The 20,080-nt window shown below is 35.1% G+C and overlaps 1 pseudogene; it reads right to left on the bottom strand.

Moving 5' to 3' along the window:
* Positions 1 to 2,425: 2,425 nt before the first annotated feature.
* Positions 2,426 to 9,676, bottom strand: LOC120597120 (60S ribosomal protein L24-like; annotated as a pseudogene).
* Between the last annotated feature and the right edge of the window lie 10,404 nt (positions 9,677 to 20,080).

Raw genomic sequence — 20,080 nt, 5'->3', positions numbered from 1 at the left:
CTATACAACTATACAGGCTGCTTCACAACAAGTATCTTGTCCCTGACCTCAAATCTCAAGATGTCAAACATGCTGTTGGCAGTGCCTTGGGAGACATGGACAAATGGACCTTCCAAAGACAAATATTCTGCATTCATTCAATTACAACCTGAGCTTCCAGATGAGAGGTTCACAACTAAAGCCAGAAGTCAAACGATCTGCTCCAGGAGGCCCAGAGGAACAGTGATGGGAAGAAGGCCATTGAGATCTCTAGCCAAAATGTACTCTCTGGCATAAATTTACAGAAGCCACAGTTCACTCACACTCAGCCGACTGGACCTGGCCCTGTGAATATAGAAATGAATGATAACTAGATTACCTTTAAGGACTGCACAGCCTATAAAAATGGCACTCTGAGACAACAGGATTAGGAGCTAAACAAAGCAGTATTGTAATTTGAATAGAGGACTTCTCCAAATGAAAAAAAAAATGGTGAAAAATTGAAATGATAATTAAATCGGCTGAAATAGTTGTTTTGTCATAAAATGACCAAGTAGAATTGTAACAATGTCCACTCTCTGTGATAAAAACTACAGCTCTCTATGTATGTCAGCTCCTGCAAAAAAGGTAAACACTAGCCTTTATGGCTTTGACTTTCTGAAATAAGGAGGGTGAAAGTAGTTACATAGATTTATACAGATTTTAAAGTAAGAAATTTTCAGATAATAGATTCAGCTTTTTACAGTCCTTTAATTTATAATCCCACTTGTGAATCCATGGAAAATCTGATTTAAAAATTAAGACAGCTTTTAATTTGGAAAGATCATTAAGCAGGACCATCTGTATTTGATTCAGAGAACCCTTGATCATAACATTTTTTCATTTTTACACTAATCTCAGAAATATGTCAATGTGTTTATTAAGGTAACTCTGCTTTTTTTTTTAAGACTATCAATAGCATATATCCCAAGGTTGTCTATTTTTATTTCAAGAACTAAAAAAAAGTCTCAGAAGCAACTAGGCAAGCTGTATAGAAAGGAACAAAAAACCATCTTCACACATCTGCACAAACCACCTCCTCAAGACAATAGAGAAACATATAGATTTCAAGGAAAAATAACTAAAAATATTTATACTTGAACAAGATATCTTTCAAGCATGTAGGCAAAAGAAGGGATTCTTTGATATGTATTGTCTCAGAAAATGTCATATCCTGGAGTTATAACCTGGATAACTCAGAGATGATTCAAAAATTTAAATGCAGAAGTAGTAATATGAAAGAACTTGCATAGTTTTTCTTACTTAGTCTGGACTCCTCTCATTAATCCAAATAAAAATGTGATATTAGATGAATTCTGCAGTTTTGGAACAATTTTAATCTGCAATGCTTCCCTAATCTGTTCTTTTCTCTTTTTTTTTTCTCTTTTACTTCTCTTTTCCAGTTAACTGAACATAAATGTTTATTTGCAAATCTCTACCTCTCAATTTATATAGACCCTCTCTCCATGTTCAGTAACAGCATAAAATAATATGTTGTTCTTTAGTATTATCATTTATTTAAAACAATAAACATCTTCTAGTTAATGATTGTATTTGTTTATCTCTGATCTTTCCAAAAATATCACTAAAATAAAAATAAAGGAATAAAATATGGCATAAACCCACAGGAAGAAAAAATCATGTGAGAAGAAATTATCAAAGAGAGGAGGTCAACAAATTTGGAAGAAGAAAAGCAAATGGATGAATCTGGGGAAGGCTCGGGAATACACCAGGTATATATAAAGTTGGAGTAGTGGCTGGAATTGAAAATGGGAAAATTATTTAAAAGTCTGAAAAGTCAGTCATTAGCCTGCCACATTCCTTCAACCGATACCACCCAGGCACACAGCTACCCACACTGCACCGTGATCACCACCACCTTCCATTTCAAGAATTATTACCCCTTCCAGGCAGTTTTTAGAATTCTGGACAAATTTCTATCTTTGGCAATAATCAGAGATTCATTTTTCAAGTAAGTGAAATCCTAGGGAATTCACACTGGGAGGGGGAACACAATGCACATCAGAGAATGGGAAACGAGCCCCTGCAGAAAACAGGGGGACGGGGGAGGTATGAAATTTCTATACAACATCAAGACATCTGAGCCCCATTCCTGCTGCTTCAAGAAGTGATTGTCAGACAAGAAATTGGAATGTGTAGTATGCAGAATAGCGATACTCTAAAGATGTCCATGTCCTAATCTCCAAACCTGTGAATATGTTATGTTACATGGCTAGTGAACATTAAAGTTACAGATAGAAATAGGGTTGCTAATCAGTTGACTATAAAGTAAGGAGATTATCTGAGTGGTCCAAAGTAGTTACAGGGTCTTTTATTTGTATGTATATATGTATGTATGTATGTATTTTTATATTCAGATCTTTATTTAAAATTTTCATCTGCCAACTTAGCATTTTCCACCAACTCAGAGAGCAGAAACCCTCACAGGCTTCACGATCTTTGGTTTAGGTGCTGCCTTTGTGGGAGCCTTAGCAGCAGCCATTGCTGTCATCTTAGATGCTTGCTTAGCCTTTTTTGCTTCCTTGGCAACCCTGATAGCTTGTTCTCGTTGAGCTTTCCTAACTAGGTTTCTGATTCCTCTTGGCCATTATATCAGCAAGAGACGCATCAGTGATGGTCCTCTAGATTCTGACTGCACTGCGGGTACTTTTCTTTTGAATTTCTTCCGACTGTCTCTTTTTGTGCTTTCTTCTGTAAAGGACAGTCCAGGTTATCTGTCGAGGGTTCCTCTTGGAAAGGAATGCCGACTCGCATTTTGCATTAAGAAACTGGAAAACCTTCCCATCGGTCCTGGGGTTGGGCCTCGTGTGTCCGGGTGTAGATCTTGTACCCACTGAGACTACACAGCTTGACCTTCACTGCTACTGCTGCAGGAAAGCGTTACAGGGTCTTTTAAATGTAGAAGAGGGAGGCAGAAAACTCAGTGTAAGAGCGATGAGTATGTGAAAGACGACTCTAGACGCTGCTGGCTTTAAAAATGGAAGAAGACTACAAGCAAAGAAATGGAAAGTAGAAAAGGTCAGAAAATCGGTTCTCCCGTAGACCCTCTAGAAATAGCTCTACCAATACCTCGATTTTAAACCAATGAGACCCATATTAGACTTCTGAACTATGGAAATACAAGATAAATTGGTGTTAGTTTGTCACTAAGTTTGTGGCAATTTGTTATGGTAGACATAGGAAATTAATGCAAAGGGTCTAGTCAAAATAAAAGGCCAACAGATACTGAGATTTGGACAGCCAGATCCCTCTTCTTTTACCCTGCAGTAGTAAAGCCCAAATCAACAACTGTCCCCCTCATTTCAAACTGCTCCCCCTCACAGACACATGCACAGAGCCTACAGGGAGCATATAGAGCTTCTGTCTTGAATGTGAGCAGACGGTACAATATCCACAGGAATGTGAGTGCAATCTCCAAAATATAAAATGGAACTAAATATTTTTTAAAAAGAGAAAATAGAATACAGAGGAAAGAAAAATGTGGAGGACAAAAAATGTACTTAAAAGCCTATAATATAATCAGAAAACTAAGAAAATATTGTATCCATAAATCAAGAAAAGTGTGTTACAAAAAAAAGTGACGAGGAAGAACAGACTTCTGTGTTTGTATTTGTCTTTTAAAATTATATGTATATACTACTTTGCTTAAAGTATTAAAATAAAAATTGGCTAATTTATTTACTAAGTTGTGAGCCACACTGAAAGAATTATTATACGTAAGCCCCTTTTCTCCCTTCCATAAAATAAAGCTAAGTATAGCAATAGTGGTCATTTTTTATTGCTAGGAAGCTTGAGTTATGATTTTCCACATCTTTAAAACTCGTATTGATTACCTGAGTCATTTTTTTTTAATTGGGAAAGACTAATAAACCATCCAGTGGTAAATATTTTCTGTCATCTAAGATAAATGAACATTTCTTTGTTAATTATGCTTAAAACACAAGTATAAATAGCTTTACCTCAATTACATAAAACGAATGTTTGATGCATACTGAAAAATAGAAATGGTATCTCAATGAGATTTCTATTTCTATTTCCCTCTGTCCCTCCCTTCCTCCTTCCATCCCTCCCTCCTTATTTTCTTCCTTCTTTCCTCTTTTTCCTTTTCATTTTACACTTCTGTATTTTTCCATTTAAAAAACTTGACTAGCTATTTCTCTTATAATCAAGAAACACATATATTAGTTTAAAACTCAATTTAAGGTAAAATATAAACATACAAAACTTTGTATATAACAATATGCGCATGCATAAGAGAAAGACAACAATAATACACTAAATTTTAATGATGGTTATCTTCTCTGGTCAGATGAGAACCTTTTTCTTCCTTCTAATTTTTATATTTTTCATATTTCAATAACAACACTATAGTACTTCTAAGTACTAAGTAAATAATATTTTCCTTAAAGACAATGTTAGCAGCTTCGTTTATTTTAGCCCAAATTACTTTAAGACAGGCAGTAAGGATCTACAAAAGGGGCTGCTGTAATCAGATAGCCAGCCAATAGCAAGTATGTTTAGGAATAAGAGAAATTGTGGTAATTCCTCCAACTTTTGGGTTTGATAAGATTTACAGCATCTCCAGTTCCAGGGGCTGTTCCTGGTGTGTTAAATTGATTAGAATAATCCCATTTCCCTTAGCACCAGAGTTGGTTCAGGCTGAGCCCTCAATGCATGGCATTCCCTGGCCATAGTTATTGGCTCGGGTAGTCCAATTGCCTTAGGAATGGGATTCTGTTCTTGGTTTCAAGAATAGCATTCTTTCTCACACTGTGGTTCCTGGCAGTCACCCTGAGAAGCTAGCCCAGAGGCAAACCCCAAAACACATAAGAGGGTAGGATAGAAAGGATCATAAAAAAAAACAGAGCCAGAGTCCTATTTAAATAATACCCGACACTCACCACAGACTGTTTTTTCATTTACCTTAAACAAGAAATCATCTTTATTGTTTAAGTAGGAGTCAAACTTTGCAAACCAAAGTGTCTTACCTGATAATATAGGGAGAAAAAATTTTGAGTGTTTTTTATGTGTCAAGAATATTATATATGTTATCTTATTTAATTTATAGAAAACAATGCTGTTACATTTTATTACTCTCATTTCAAAGTTAGGAAACTAGTGATAGTGATGTTGTTAAATTACCCAAGTTCAAACCTAGCAATAATTTTGTTCGCTAATTTTTATTTTGCTAAGATCATTTTTTAAAAGTACCATGTTTTATTACAACAATTGCAAAGAAAAAAAAAAGGAAGAACATTCTAGTAAAAAGAATTCAGATAGCCTTGGTCTGAGAACCAAAGATAATTCTTCTTGAAAAAGAACTGTTGCCATCATTACACAAATATTTTCATGTGGACAGGTGAAAGCTCCATAATGGGTGGATGCATTAAAAGTCATATTCTGTTTCAGCTGGACTTGAGTAAGGTCTGGAAATGGCGTTTTTCAATAGTACTCTGGGTAATTCTGATAAGTAGCCATGATGGAGAACTAGTATTCTGGAAGACATAGGTATGCTTCAACTGGAATAGATCCCTGTTGCCTGCCTTTCCCAGAAATATATTTCCTGTCTTCCAACCTGCTTCTATTTGTCCTTCAGGCTATATTCCTCAGCCTGACAGATCCATGAATCATGTCTCTTCTAGCCCTCAGCTTTTAATAACTAAACATTATTTCTCATTCTCTTGTTGCCTCAATGATTGCCTGCTTCTATTTTGACTATTGTTTTCTTCTCCAGGACTACCCAGAGAAGAAAGGCTTCTCTCTGAGCCACTAACCACAAGATCATAGAAAGGAAACATTGACTTGACTATTTCCAAAGACCTCACACCTCAGATACTTACCTTAGAAGGTGAGGAATAATTCAATCTGATTCAAAATAATTTGTGATTGCAAACTTCATCCATAATTCTTTCTGACTATATTATGTTCTTTAGAGAGATTGGATTAGATCACATTTTGAAAAAACATTTGATAATTCCTAGGGTCTGATGATAACAATGATGATAATATGATCCAGGTCACTAAAGAACTGTTAACTAGTTGATGCTTTTGATTTTCTTATTTCCCCTAGTTTCCAAGATCAATGATTCATTGTGTTAATTGCTAGAGCTCAGATACGTTTCACTTTCCCTCTTTCTCTTAGTCTCAGTTCTTTTTCTCTCCCCTACCTCTTTCCTCCTCTGCATCTTGTCTCTACTACTACAGTTTTGGCATTCATCCATCCCTCGACCTGCTACCCTTTCCAAAGAGAAAAAATCTAATTAAGTTTGTCTGCGACTATCCAATAAAGTACATTTCTATTGGGCAGCTTTGGGCTCCGGTACTGATCCTTTGGTCTAATAAATAATGATCAACATAGCAGAACTGGTTTCACTCCAAGCTCTCAGTTTCTTTTCTTCAAAGCATTTAGTAGAGGAAGTATAGCTAGCAAGTCCTCTGAGGCTCTATAACCCATTGAGTACAATCTGGTTTAGCAAATAGCTGTAAAATGCCTGAGCAAGATTTAGCTAAGTGAAGAGGGAGAGAGGGAGAGAGGGAGAGAAGGAAGGAGAGAGGGAGGGCAGGAGGAAGGGGAAGGGAGGGAGAGGGGAAGAGAGAGAGAGAGAGAGATTCTAAGTAATGATTGCTCTCATCTTTCTTCTTTGTAATAGAGAGATGACAATATTGTCCTTGAAATGTCTAGATTTTCTCAGCCCCACATGGAGGGAAAGCCCAGTCAGTTATTTATTTGAAACTTTATTTATTTGAAACCTCAGAATGAATGCCTGAAGGTGTGAGAACTTGATTTCTTGCTTCCATGCTGCCTTCGTGACCTGACATCTGTAACCTCTGCAGTGACTTTTCTCACTATTCTACACATACAGAATGCCCAGCTCTATCTAATGATTTCTGTAGTTCTCTGGTTGTTCTACATATTTGCAGAAGCAGCTCTCTCTTCCTTTCAACCTTTCCAGACTTTATTCTCCTGGCCAACTTCCACTTGAATTCAAGATTCAACATAAGTATGATATTCTCCATGAAGCCTCATGAGTATTCTTGATAATCTTCTGTGGGAGGCACAATTCCTTGCCAACACAAAAGTCATTCTTCTTTTTATTCTTTCTAATGAAGCCCCATTTTTTTTCAAAAATCAGACAATAATCCTTAGTTCTCAGAAAAGGTGGCTTTAACAACTGGCTTAAGCATTGTCATGGGACCAACTGGTAGCCAATAAGATATGAAGAAAAGTCTGTCAAAGAGTTTCAAGGAAGAATTTTCTCTCCTTAATGAGAGGACAGTATACAAGGAGAAAATCACTTATCTGTAACACTTCCTTTTTACTGCATTTAAACACTTTTGTGCTAGGACAAGTGTGCCAGAACATGTTTGTGTTGCAGCCATTATTTAACATTGAAGAGAGGGCCAGTAGAATTGCAGAGATGAGAGCCTAAATGTCATTGTGCCACCGAACCCAACTTTGTTGAAGTCACTGCTGGTTGACGCTTTTGTTGCTTGCAGCTGAAAGCATTCGTAACTGTTACCTCCTCTGTGTGAATAAATGCAATCACTGAAGTGTCCCTGTCATCTCAAAATCAATTCTGCCTGAGAGTGAGAACATCTTTACTCTTAAGCAGTACTATATTATCGACAACAAGAAAGCATCTGTAATTGGATATATTTGGATACGTACTTACTATTCTGATAGAAATAAGGCAGCTACACTGGCAAAAAGATCTCATGCAATTTGTCATTGGGTGGTAAAATTTAATATAAACCCATATTGACCAAGCAAATTGTCTTTGAAGTGTGCCTAAATACAGAAATACAAAAAGAAAAAATTTTCAGCCGCGTAGAAATAAAAATAATTCTGGTCTAATGATTTTCAGTTTCCCAATAAGAAGACCAAAGCTCACATTATAGGAGCCAAAAATCATCCATCATCAGCTATATATGTTTCTTGGTCTATATTATTTCTGTCCCAGACACTGGAAGTCTGGACTTCTCCCAGAGAAGAGAACTGTCATCCTGTCACATGATTGCAATTGGCAAGTCTTACCAAGAAACTTTGGCAGATTCTTAGAACAGGACTAACATATGTTTTATATATATGTGGGTAGGTGTATATATAGCCATCCATCTACATACATATATGTATACTTATTTATTTATAAGCCTTGGTTAAAGTTAGAAAAATTAATTTAGATGCATATGTATAAGTCACACAAATTAGACTAGTTTAAGAGGAATTAGTATAACCCTCAAAGAAATCATTCTGATTTTTTTAAAGTAAAAATGCCAATGCAAATTTCAAGAGCAGCACATTATGTTAGTTAATAACTTTTATCTTTAGATTATTGCTCATTTGTGTCAATGATTCATTCACTCATTCAGCAAGTCTTTATGAAACCAACTGCAAAGACAGATAAGACACAAAGACAAAGTTCTTTCCTTTGAGAATCTTATGGTTTAGTAGTAAACAGAAAAAATAGGAAATAGTTCATTTATTCAATCATTCAAAAAATTATTATTGAGGATCCTCTATGTCTGCCGTATGTACTAATAATACAGAGGTGAAAAGACAGAAGAATTACCTGCTTTCATAGAGCTTATATAATATTTTGGGGGAGAAAAGCATTAAACAGACATCATCAACATATATACATATAAGAAAGTGATAAACACAATGTGGAGACTTCAAATAGAAAGATATGATAAAGAATAACTGTGTGGCTACTTTTAAATGGGTGAACAGGGAAGACTCCTGAGAAAACATTTTAGTGGAGAACCAAGAGATGATTGGAGGAAGATGTAAAGTGAAGCAAGGGTCTTTATTCTGTTATTGCTATTGTTATTGCTACTGTTGGAGTCGGGGTGTGTGTGTGTGTGTGTGTGTGTGTGCGTGCGTGTTTAAGAAAGGAGTTACTAGAGGTGCTTTTTGACAATGGGAGCAACTGAGTAAAGAAATGGTGATTTAGAAGAGGATGAGAAGATAATTGAGAAACCAAGCCCTTGAGAAGTCGAAGTTAACAAAGACCCTTTATAATAAAACATGTATAGAGTGTGATGGATGGAAAATTTTAGGTTGAAAGGTGAAGGAATTCTTATTGAATTAATTTCATTTTAATTTTCTCATTTTCTCATGTTTCATGACTTATGAAACAATCTTATAAGCAGAGATTAAAAGGGCTTAGGAGATATAAGGAGAAAAGACAAGACAAAGACAAAATATCATTTTGGAAAGCGAGAATGCAGTAGTCCTATGGAAGCAAAACAATTGCTCTTGACTACTGCAATGGTTAACTTTGTGTCAACTTGACTGGGCCACGAGGTACCCAGATATTTGCTAAAATATTGTTCTGGGTATATCTGTGAAGGTGTTTCTGGGTGAGACTGACATTTGAATCTGTAGGCTGAATAAAGCAGACTGCCCTCCTCGGTGAATGGGCCTCATCCAATCCACCAAGGGCTTGAATAGAACAAAAATGCTGAAGAAGGGAAAATTCACTCTCTCTGCCTGACTGTCTTGAAGCTGGGACTTCAGTCTTCTGATTTAAGACTTGGACTTGGACTGGAACTTACACCACTGATTTCCTTGGTCCTCAGCCCAAGGACATGGACTAAAACTATACCATTCACTCTCCTGGAACTCCAGCTTCATGACTGAAAATCTTCAGACTTCCCATAATTGCATGAGCTAATTCTTTATAATCTATCAATCTATCATCCATCTATCTATCTATCTATCTATCTATCTATCTATCTATCTATCTATCTATCTTCTATCTCCCATTGGTCCATTCCTCTGGAAAATCTTGACAATTACGGCTACCAATTTGTTATATAGACAGAATTTAAAGTGTTCCTAGACAGCATAATTATTGTGTCTTAACCGATGTTCATTTGTTTTGAATTATGGGAACTATTGCATGGGAATCAAGGTTGCAGCTCAGCCAGATAAAAGAGAGTAGCAGAGAGAAGTATAGGGTGTTGTCAAAGAATGCCTTAATTATGTATCATAAAATCCCAGCTGGGTATGCAGGAGAGAGGACCTGAGGAGGGCAGATTGGTAATGATACAATCACAAACTCAACAAATTAGAAAGTCTTAATAAAGTCAAAATATTGCTTGTGTACATGTACTTAATTTCATGAGCTATTAGTTTAGTGACTGTAGTCAGAGAGGGGCATGCTTGCACTTGAGATCTGGAGATAATGGATTCATTGATGATCACGAGGTCAAAAGTATGACTATATGAGAAGGTGGCTGAGGGTAGGTGAAGAATAACATAATTTTATTGTAAAATGGAGAGGTTCAGAAACAATAGTCTAAGGTATTAGATGTATCATCCATGTAGATATTAAAGTCAGTAAGAAGGAAGTCTGTGAGAATAACCGTGGAATAATAAAAAGATAAAGATCCAAGTGCTAAAGTTATCAAATAAGAAGGCAACTGAGTTCTCTAGATGACGACGACAAGGAGGGGTAATAGATGATAAAGTCTGATGGCAAAAACTTCAAACAACTGGCAGTTTGGAAGCATGAGGGAGGAGAGTAGATTTGGAAGAGGAGAGCAAGGAGAACATCCACTCCAGAATCAGGCCTGTAGTTAGGTTAGGATGTTAAAGAAAAACAGCCTACACTGACTACAATGCATCAGAAGTGATTTCAAAGGGCATCCATGTTTTACTTAGAGTAAGAGAGCAAAGGGAACATTCAGAGATGAAGTTAAGGATGCAAAAAAGTTTGCTGATGATGAACTATTAGCTTCAGGTGTCAGAGTACAAGGGCTTGGGATGACAGCTGAAGTGAAAAAGCAGGTCATATAAGTGGACGTGAAGAGTAGTATGAGGATGAATGTTTGGCTAGGGGTCAGCTCTTTTCTAAAAAGAGCCATATAGTTAATATTTTAAGTTTGGCAGGCCAGGTGGCCTTGGTCACAACTATTCAACCCTGCCTTTTTAGTGTGAAAGCAGCTATAGACAATACGTAAATAAATAAGCATGGTTATGTTCCAATAAAACTATATTTACAAAAACAGTCTGTGAGTTGGGTTTGGTCCATGGGTAATAAAAAGAGCAGGTAGCAAAGTGAGCATAGGTTTCTGATAATGAGTGAGGTAAGACATAGAAATGTGGGTCAAAATGGGTGTTTGATACTTTCCTGGAGAAAGAGGATAGCCAGTTTAAGATGGAAGTGTCTATTCATTCCTGCAGCTCCCAGATGTGGCAGCCACAAATGAAAAAAGACCTTGACATGAAACTGCTATAATGGGGCAAGGGGAGTATATTTTCTTTTGAGAGGCCCCAGTGTAACACAAAATGGTGAATGGCTCTCATTTACCTGGAGCTAGAGCCTTGGGACTCCCTCTCCTCTGGGATACTCAGTGTTGTTGACTCCAGTGAGCTGACTCCAATTCAAAGGGAAAGGGCAAGGCATGGCTTCATATAGTGAGAACACATTGACAGAGTTTCTAAAGAAATGGGATGCAAACACAGGTTAATATAGGAATAGGCAAGGTTTCCTTACTCTACTCATACCTATATCCAAAAACTCAGTCACTAAGTCACTTGGTCACATCGGGTTTCTCCAATATTTAAAAATTATTCAACAGCTTCCAATCAAGTGGCTTTAAGATTTTGTCAGACATCAAATTATCTATTTGAGGGCCTGGTGTCTTTCATTACACTCATTTGGAGTCTCTCACCAGTCACTCATTATGACAGTATCTTGAACTCAATACATAGAAACAGTTTCAAAAGATCTCTGGATTGAGTTCACTGCAGATTGTAAGTAGATTCTGTACTCAGAGATGATCTCTTGGATGCTCATTTTTAATGATCATTGAACAATAGGTTTTCTCCCTCATTTCTCAAAGATTTTTATCTCCCAGACCTAATTATACCCTACAGAATCAGACCAAATATCATTGATGCTGATGTTGTTTTGCTGATATTATTAAAACATTCTCCAAACATTTAAATTATTCCTTAATAATAAACCAGGTAGCACTTTATAAGGAGATATCAACTCTTTAAGATCTTTGGAGTATATGCTATATTTTGCTAGTAATCTGAAGGAATCTAATGTGCTTCTTGATAGTAAATTAGGCCCTGGGATACTGGTTTATTGCTTATAACTTGTGAGGTTTCCGTCATGCTGATAGCAAAAGAGATGGGCTTATCTTTTAAGAGAATGCTTCATTTGATCTTACTGAAGAAACACAAAAAGAAATGGTTTGTTCAGTTCAAGTACATTAGTGTAAAAGCCTATCTTTTTTCTTTATTTAAACTATTTTTTCCTTATATAAAATATATATTGTAATCAAAGACATATTTTGGTAGATTAAATAAAATTTTATATTTATTTAGCAATTATTATATGCAACCTTAGAGAAACACAGTTGAACAAGACTTGATGCCTTCCATATCCTTGGTTTATTTAGGTTTATATATTCTTTGTAGGATATAAATATATGTAAATATTTAACCTATGTTTGACGTCAAAAAAAATCAACAATTTAAAAAGAATACTTGAATTATACAGTATCAATCACATAGATAATAATAGTTCACATTTATTGAAACCCTACATTAATACTCAACATTATAGTAATCATTTCACATGCATTAAGTCATTTACTTCTTATAATAACCCTATGAGGTGGGTACGGTATCCCATCTTAAAGATAAGTAAATTATGACTAACAGCTAGTAAGTAGCAGAGTTGAGTTTCAAAACTAGCTCCATTTGACTGCAAAGCCCTTGATCTTAATCTCTATCTCATTATGTTTCAGAAATACACATTTTAAGCTGGGGAGAATCAATAAGTAAACGTTGGTTATTGTAAGATATAGATTTTTGCCACTCATTGACAGACAGAAAAATGTGACATTTCAACTGCTGGCAATAGGTCTTCAAGAGTTCCTCTTAAAAATGTAAACTTGTACTCCTAGAAAGGCAACATATTTAGGAAATAAATATTTTCAAGTTCTTAACATGTGTGTCTTTGCAAAATTTTAAAGGAATGAGAAAAAGGACAGATAATTTTTGATAAGGTTAAGGAGTAATAGGTATGGAATAAGGAAGGAGCAAGCCAGAGTATGGGGAAGCAGGTAGGGAGTACCAGCACTAGCAAATGGATAGTATGAAAGAACTGGGTATGTGTGGTGGCGGCTCATAAACGGGGACCAGATAAAAGAACATCTAAGACAATATTTCATAGCTACATAATTTTGCACAAGGCCATTATTACTACTTCTGAAAAAGTCAATGGTAAAATTGATTTGTATGAATTAAAGAAATAGTAGCTGCTTTAAGCAATGACCGAAATATAATTTCTATTTGTCAAAGACCTTATAATCAAAGAAGCATTTTTTAACCCTTTCAAACCTATTTGCTCCACCATTCTTTGTATAACATCAGAAGATTTTTACCCGTGATTACTTGTAACATATGATTCTGGATTAGCCTTAAACTCAGAAGAGGGATGCTGATAGAATTGATTGCTAATTAATTTTGTTGCTCTTTTTCATTGCAGTCACACTCTTAAGTAAGTATAAAATTCGTCGATATATGATTCATTCACAAAACTTAACTGCAATTTTAGTTAAATACTTAGTTACCTTCATTGTAATGCTAATAATGATAAGGATGATGATGACTGTAACAATAATAAACTGAAGTGGTTTTAAGGTTAGAAATGTGAGTCTAAAAATGATATCTCCATGATCTGCGTTTATCCTACATCAATAATTTTGCATCAAATTTGCTCAATTTACAAATCAAAAATAGATTTTTCTGTCAGCAAAGATCAGTCTTGTATCTGAAAATCAAGCACAGCTTGTACATCATCATTAACCATAAAGGCTCTGAAATCAGAACTTAGCTGCCAATTTTGTTGATGATGCATAAGAAGAAATCGAGTACAGCTGGCTCTTCTGTCCTATGCTAGCTCTGCAGTACTGACATTACTGAAAATCTGTTTGTTTTTTGTTTCAGGAAATTAAATAGCTATGACTAAAATGAAGCAGAGGGAACAGATATATCTGGGTAATAAACAGGTGCCATTTTTATTTTTAAGTTTTTTTTTTCTCAGATTCACTTTGATTACTTCAACATTACTTTAATTTGACCAATTGAAATGACCTTGAGGAAGATATGTGAAACTTCTTTAAAAAGGCCATCTAGAGGAGCCCTTTTTCTTTGATAAATGGGGGTCGAGTAACACCAATCATTTATAATTTAAAATCCACCATAAGTTAATAGAATTTTCTCAACGATTGTTCCTTCTAATAAAGTTGTCCATAGGCAAATTGCACCTCTAAAAAATAGACTTATTTGCTGACATGTCAACTACCTGTTCAGAATGGACACTTTATATGATTTAGACCCAATTTCAATGTCTTAGTTGTGGAGAAATAAACCAATTTCTAAATATCACCTCAAAATGAGGAAAAGAGAATTTTCAACAAGGCAGCATTAAGTTAATGTCATAAAACAAAATTCTAAATCCCTAAATCTATTGGAAGTGTGGTGAATCAAGGAGATCCTTACCCTCTTTTCCAGAGGAGCATAAACATGCTGTGCCAATGTGGGGTTAAGCTAAGAACTAAACACATACATATTAACTATCACCACTTTAGGAAATCCAGTGAAAACAATCTTAAAGTCATTTTTTTTTTAAAGAAAATGAAAAGATGGGGAGGAAGAGAAGAGATATCAGAAACATATTTCTGAAATTGGAAAATAGGTAGATGAAAACCTGACTGACTTAGCAGACCCCAGAGGGTGGAAACTAAGATGATAATGGGAAAGCTGAGAAACATCCTCATTAACCAAACAGAATGGTTCAGGAAATGGTAACACCAGGTAACTCTGGAACTGAAAGTGAAGGAGGGAAGGTCAGTGCTAAAAGAGGATTGGGTGAAAGTTGAATCTCCTTTGATCTCCTTCCCAGCTCCATTCCACAGAGAGACTGACTCTCCCCACTTTAGAATAAGTCTGTGGTTTTATTTTGGACTGAGGGAGACCAGGCACAGTTGAAGACTTGAATATCCTACTGAAAACACCCCCTCAAGCTCCTTCTTACACTTGTTACCAGGACTCTGGCAGCCAGATCTCAACCCTCCAAGAAGGAGATAGGTGAACTTTTCTCTGGTAACCTGACCATCTCAACTAGAAAGACCTAAAAATACTGCCAACAGAAGGGATGCCAAACAAAGAGCTTTCATAGATCACCCTGCAGTAAAGCGCAAGGTCAGTGAGCCCCATATGCATATATGCATTCAGAGCTCCCAATTAGCTTTTTGTCTTACATTTTAATCAAGAGCAAAAAATCAAGGATTATAAGACATCTAAGAAAACCTCTAACATGGAAAGGAGAGACCAAAATAAACAAGCGATCAAATGCAACTTGGAGGAATAGATACTATCATTCAGGGAGAATTAAATTTATATACATATTTATAAATTTGTATATATGTACATATACATATATCCATATGCATATATATGTACATATATATACACATATATACTATCATTTGTATCCTCAGAGAATTAAGATATAATTTTATAGCCTTAAAAAAGAACAAAACACTACACAAATAGAGAACTCTCAAAAAGTAAAAAAATATATAATAGCATAAATTAAAAATATGACACACTGGTGTTTATAGCAGCATTATTCACAATAACCAAAATACGAAAACAGCAAACATCCATTGATTGAAGACTGGATAAACAAAATGTGAGATATATATGTATGTATGTATGTGTGTGTGTGTGTGTGTGTGTGTGTGTGTGTGTGTGTGTATAGAGAGAGAGAGAGAGAGAGAGAGCGCAGAATATTATTCAACCTTAAAAATAAATGAGATTCTGACATATACTATAAGCTTGATGCTTGAAGACATTTTACTAAGTGAAATAAGCCAGACACAAAAAGACAAATATCATATAATTCCACTTAAATGAGGGACATATATTCCATCAAAGTCATGGAGAAAGAAAATAAAATTGTGGTTGTTGGGGGCTTGGTGAGTGGAAGAATATGGAGAACTATTACTTCATAAGTACAGAGTTTAAGTTTGGGAGGACGGTAAAGTTTTGGAGATGGATGGTGATGGTGGTTGCACAACAATGTTAATATAGTTAATGCCACTAAATTGTATGCCTAATTTTATGTTATATATATTTTGCCATCATAAAAATAAATGAAAAAGTATATAAGAATGTTAAGTTGAAAAATAAAATTGAGGAATTTTCTCAAAAAATACACAAAAACAAAATGAAATATAAAGAAAAGGCATGGGAAAATTAAAGGACCAATCCAGGAGTTATATAAATATAATTTCAGAAAGAGAAAGAAGAAGCACATAAGAAGAAATCATTAGTAAATAATTCAAGAAAATGTCCCACGTTATATTAAAATAAAGGTTAAATACAAAGAGAGAATCTTAAGAGCAGCAAGAGAAAAACAATTAGTTATCTACAAGGGAGCTCCTATAAGACTGTTAGCCGATTTCTCAACAGAAACTTTGCAGACCAGAAGGGTTTGGCGCAAAATATTCAAAGTAATGAAAACCCAGGTCCTACAACCAACATTACTTTACCCAGCAAAGCTATCATTTAGAATCAAAGGACAGATAAAGAGCTTCCAAGACAAGAAAAAGTTGAAGGAGTTCATCACCACCAAGCCAGTATTATAAGAATGCTGGAGGGACTTCTTTAAGAAGAAGAAAATACATATCAAAAATATAAATAAAAAATGGCAGTAACTACATATCTATCAACGAGCACTTCAGATGAAAAAGAATTAAATGCTCCAATCAAAAGACAGAGTGGCTGAATTAATAAGAAAACAAGACCTTTATATATACTGCCTACAAGAGACTCACTTCAGATTAAGGACACACAGACTAAAAGTAAAGGGAATATATCATGATGGACCTAGAGGGTATTGTGCTAAATGGAGTAAGTCAGATAGAGAAAGACAAATGCCATATGATTTCACTTATATGTAGGATCTAAAGAACAAAATAAATGAACAAAAAATAGAAACAAGTTCATAGATACAGAGAACATTTTGAGGGTTATCAGATGGGAGAGGTTTGGGGGGCTGGATAAAAAAGGTGAAGGGATTAAGAAGTATGAATTGATAGTTACAAAATAGTCTTGACAATATAAAGCATAAGGAATATAGCCAATAATATTGTAATAACTGTGTACGGTGTCAGAAGAGCGCTAGATTTATTGGGGTGATCACTTTGTGAGTTATATAGGTGTCTAATCACTATGTTGTATACTGAAAACTAATGTAGTATTGTATGCCAACTATTTCTGAAAAATAAAAAATATTATTAAAAAAAGAAAATTCTCTACAACTATAAGACATTAATTTCCATATGGAAAATCCTATCCAGTGCTCAACATAGTGGATAGAAATAATATCATATTGAGGCATATCATCAGAAAATTTTAGAACATTGGCAACAAAGAGAAGATCATGAAAGTTTCCAGAAATGGAAAAACTGTATCAGAAATCACAATGGCATTGTACTTCTTAATAGTGAGATTGGAGCAATGCCCATAAATTTCTGAAAAAAAGTATTTCCCACCTAACACTGTATTACCAGAAAACTATTAATCAGATAAAGAAATTTTAAGAAATATAGGGTCTTGAAAACTTTACCTCCTAGACGCTCTTGCTCTGGGGCTACTGGAAGATTAATTCTAAGAGAGAAAGAATATGTATGTGGAGGAGAAGGGAGTGGGAAACACTAAAGAAAAGAGGATTGCATGGGCCAGAAGAAACAGGGGATCCAATACAAGGGAAAGGGGAAGAGAAGCCCTAAACAAGGATAGGATTACAGGGTAATGGCTTTTCCCCAGACATGCAGGGCCAACTCCAGACTGAATTTCATCTCGTTAGACAATTTTTGGCCGAGGACAGTGCAGGGCTCTTTATCGGTAGCCTCCTATCCTTCCACATGGAACAGATACGCATAGAGGAAATTGGTGGAATTATCATTTTAAATGATGATGGTCTGTATGAAGCGATAGAAGAGTATGTTCCTAATTTAAATGGTTATACTGAATCAGACAGTTTTGCAAGAGCCTTCTGATTCCTGTAAACCACAATGCAGAAGAAAATACAAATATGTCTAAATAAATGAACTTCTCCTATATGCACATTCTTGTGCATACATGTGTATGTGTGTGCATGTGTGTGTGTGTGTGTAATTTCTTTGAAAGGATATACAAAAAGCTGGAGACATATTTGCTTCTGGGAAAAGAAAGTGTGTGGTTGGGTAAAGGAGGATGAGGAAGACTTACTTTTTAAAATGTATCCTTTTGCTCCTTTTGAATTTTTTATCACAATTCAAAAATGAATAAATTATAACATAATTTTAACCAAGAAATTTTATATATATATATATACATATATATATATATATATATATGTATATATATATATATATCCATAAGTAAAATGATGTGAGCACAGGGATACCTTTGCACTAGCAAAAGACTGAAAAAACTTAAATGTTCATTGAGTTGATACTGGTCAAATAAATTATGTATATCTCTGCATTGGAATAGTATATAAACAGAAAAAATAATTGAAAATTTCTTTGTGTATTGATACAAAACTATCTCTAAAAATAAGTTGTTAAAGGAAAATTAAAAAAGATACATTCTTAAACATATATGTGTGCTGATATTTGCTTGTATATACATAAACTATCTCTGGGAGAAATTACAAACATTTTATAAAAACGGGTTAACCTGGAAAGAACTAGATGGCAGGGGAATGGGAAAATGACAGAAATTATTACTGTACCTTTTGAATTCTGAGCCATTTGAATATGTTACCTTTGAACACCAAATTGAATTACAATATTGAAAATGTGGGGCATTTTAAAATAGCCTGGATTATTTTCATCTCGATTCTTTCTTTTTTCTCTATTGCAAAGCCAGTATGAGATCTTTCATCTAATAATAACACTGTGTTTGTAGTTCTGCAATGCTTAAGAAATAAAATCTGTTACTCCTGCTGGGATCAGAACAGTTGTCAGCATATGTGGGCAGCAGTGGGTGAAGAGCTTTTGAATTTAAGGCCTATAAACTAAATAACAAAGTCGAATGTATTATAACTTTATTGTTTTTGATTTAGGAGAAATTTTATATTAATGACATTTATAAACACATCAGTGATGTTCTTCTCTATGATATACATGAGGCCAAGACTCTATATATTAGCTTTATGCTATCCATTCAATCAAGATAGGTCAGAGATATAAAGGAGAGGGGTAATGGGAACTCCAGACTGGATTTCAAAGCTGTCTTGGTCCCTGAATTTTCAATGGCATGACTTACTGGGATGGATAGAGGGGAATATTTTCTGGTTCTTCGTTTCTCTTCTATGTGTTTATAAATCATTATGCATATTAGAAATTTGGGCATGAATTTAATTCCATAGAAGACTTTTGAAAATGCTATAGATAACTTAATTTCAAGAAACTAAGTGGGCTCTGTGTGTCATAAAGCCCTTGATATAACATGGTAAAGATAAAGTACAGAGGTAAAGAGCCTTGCCCAATAATTAGTCCATCTGTATGCAAAATTTGTGTTCACAGATCCCACCAGGCTCTCTTTCATATCTCATATTACAATCTCTCCTCACACAGATTCACCTTGTACCAGAAATATTTGTCTGAATTATAGAATTACTAAAGAAGCATATTCCACAAGTCTTTTGATCACTGTGTGAACATTTACTTTCCCAAACAAATTTGACAGATTTTCGAGGACATTGCTGCTTCTACTGTGGTGCCATCTGTCCCAATACTAAAAACTTGGGTAATCTTTAAATGGATAAAGCTTTAAATGGAATCCTCATAGCATAACAAATAGCTTTAATGGCACCTCTTTGAATACCTAAGTCTCCAAATGAAAGGTACAACTTTCAGTAGAAGTCCTGAGGACAATAACAAGAGGAAAGAAGGTTTTTACCGGAAGTACTGACAGAGCATCAGGGAAGGTCATGGGCCAGCTCTCTTTAGA

Source organism: Pteropus medius, unplaced genomic scaffold (genome assembly GCF_902729225.1).
Source record: "Pteropus medius unplaced genomic scaffold, Ma_sr-lr_union100, whole genome shotgun sequence".
NCBI lineage: Eukaryota > Metazoa > Chordata > Mammalia > Chiroptera > Pteropodidae > Pteropus > Pteropus medius.
Note: the sequence above shows the minus strand (reverse complement) of the source record. Positions and strands in the feature narration are given on the sequence as shown.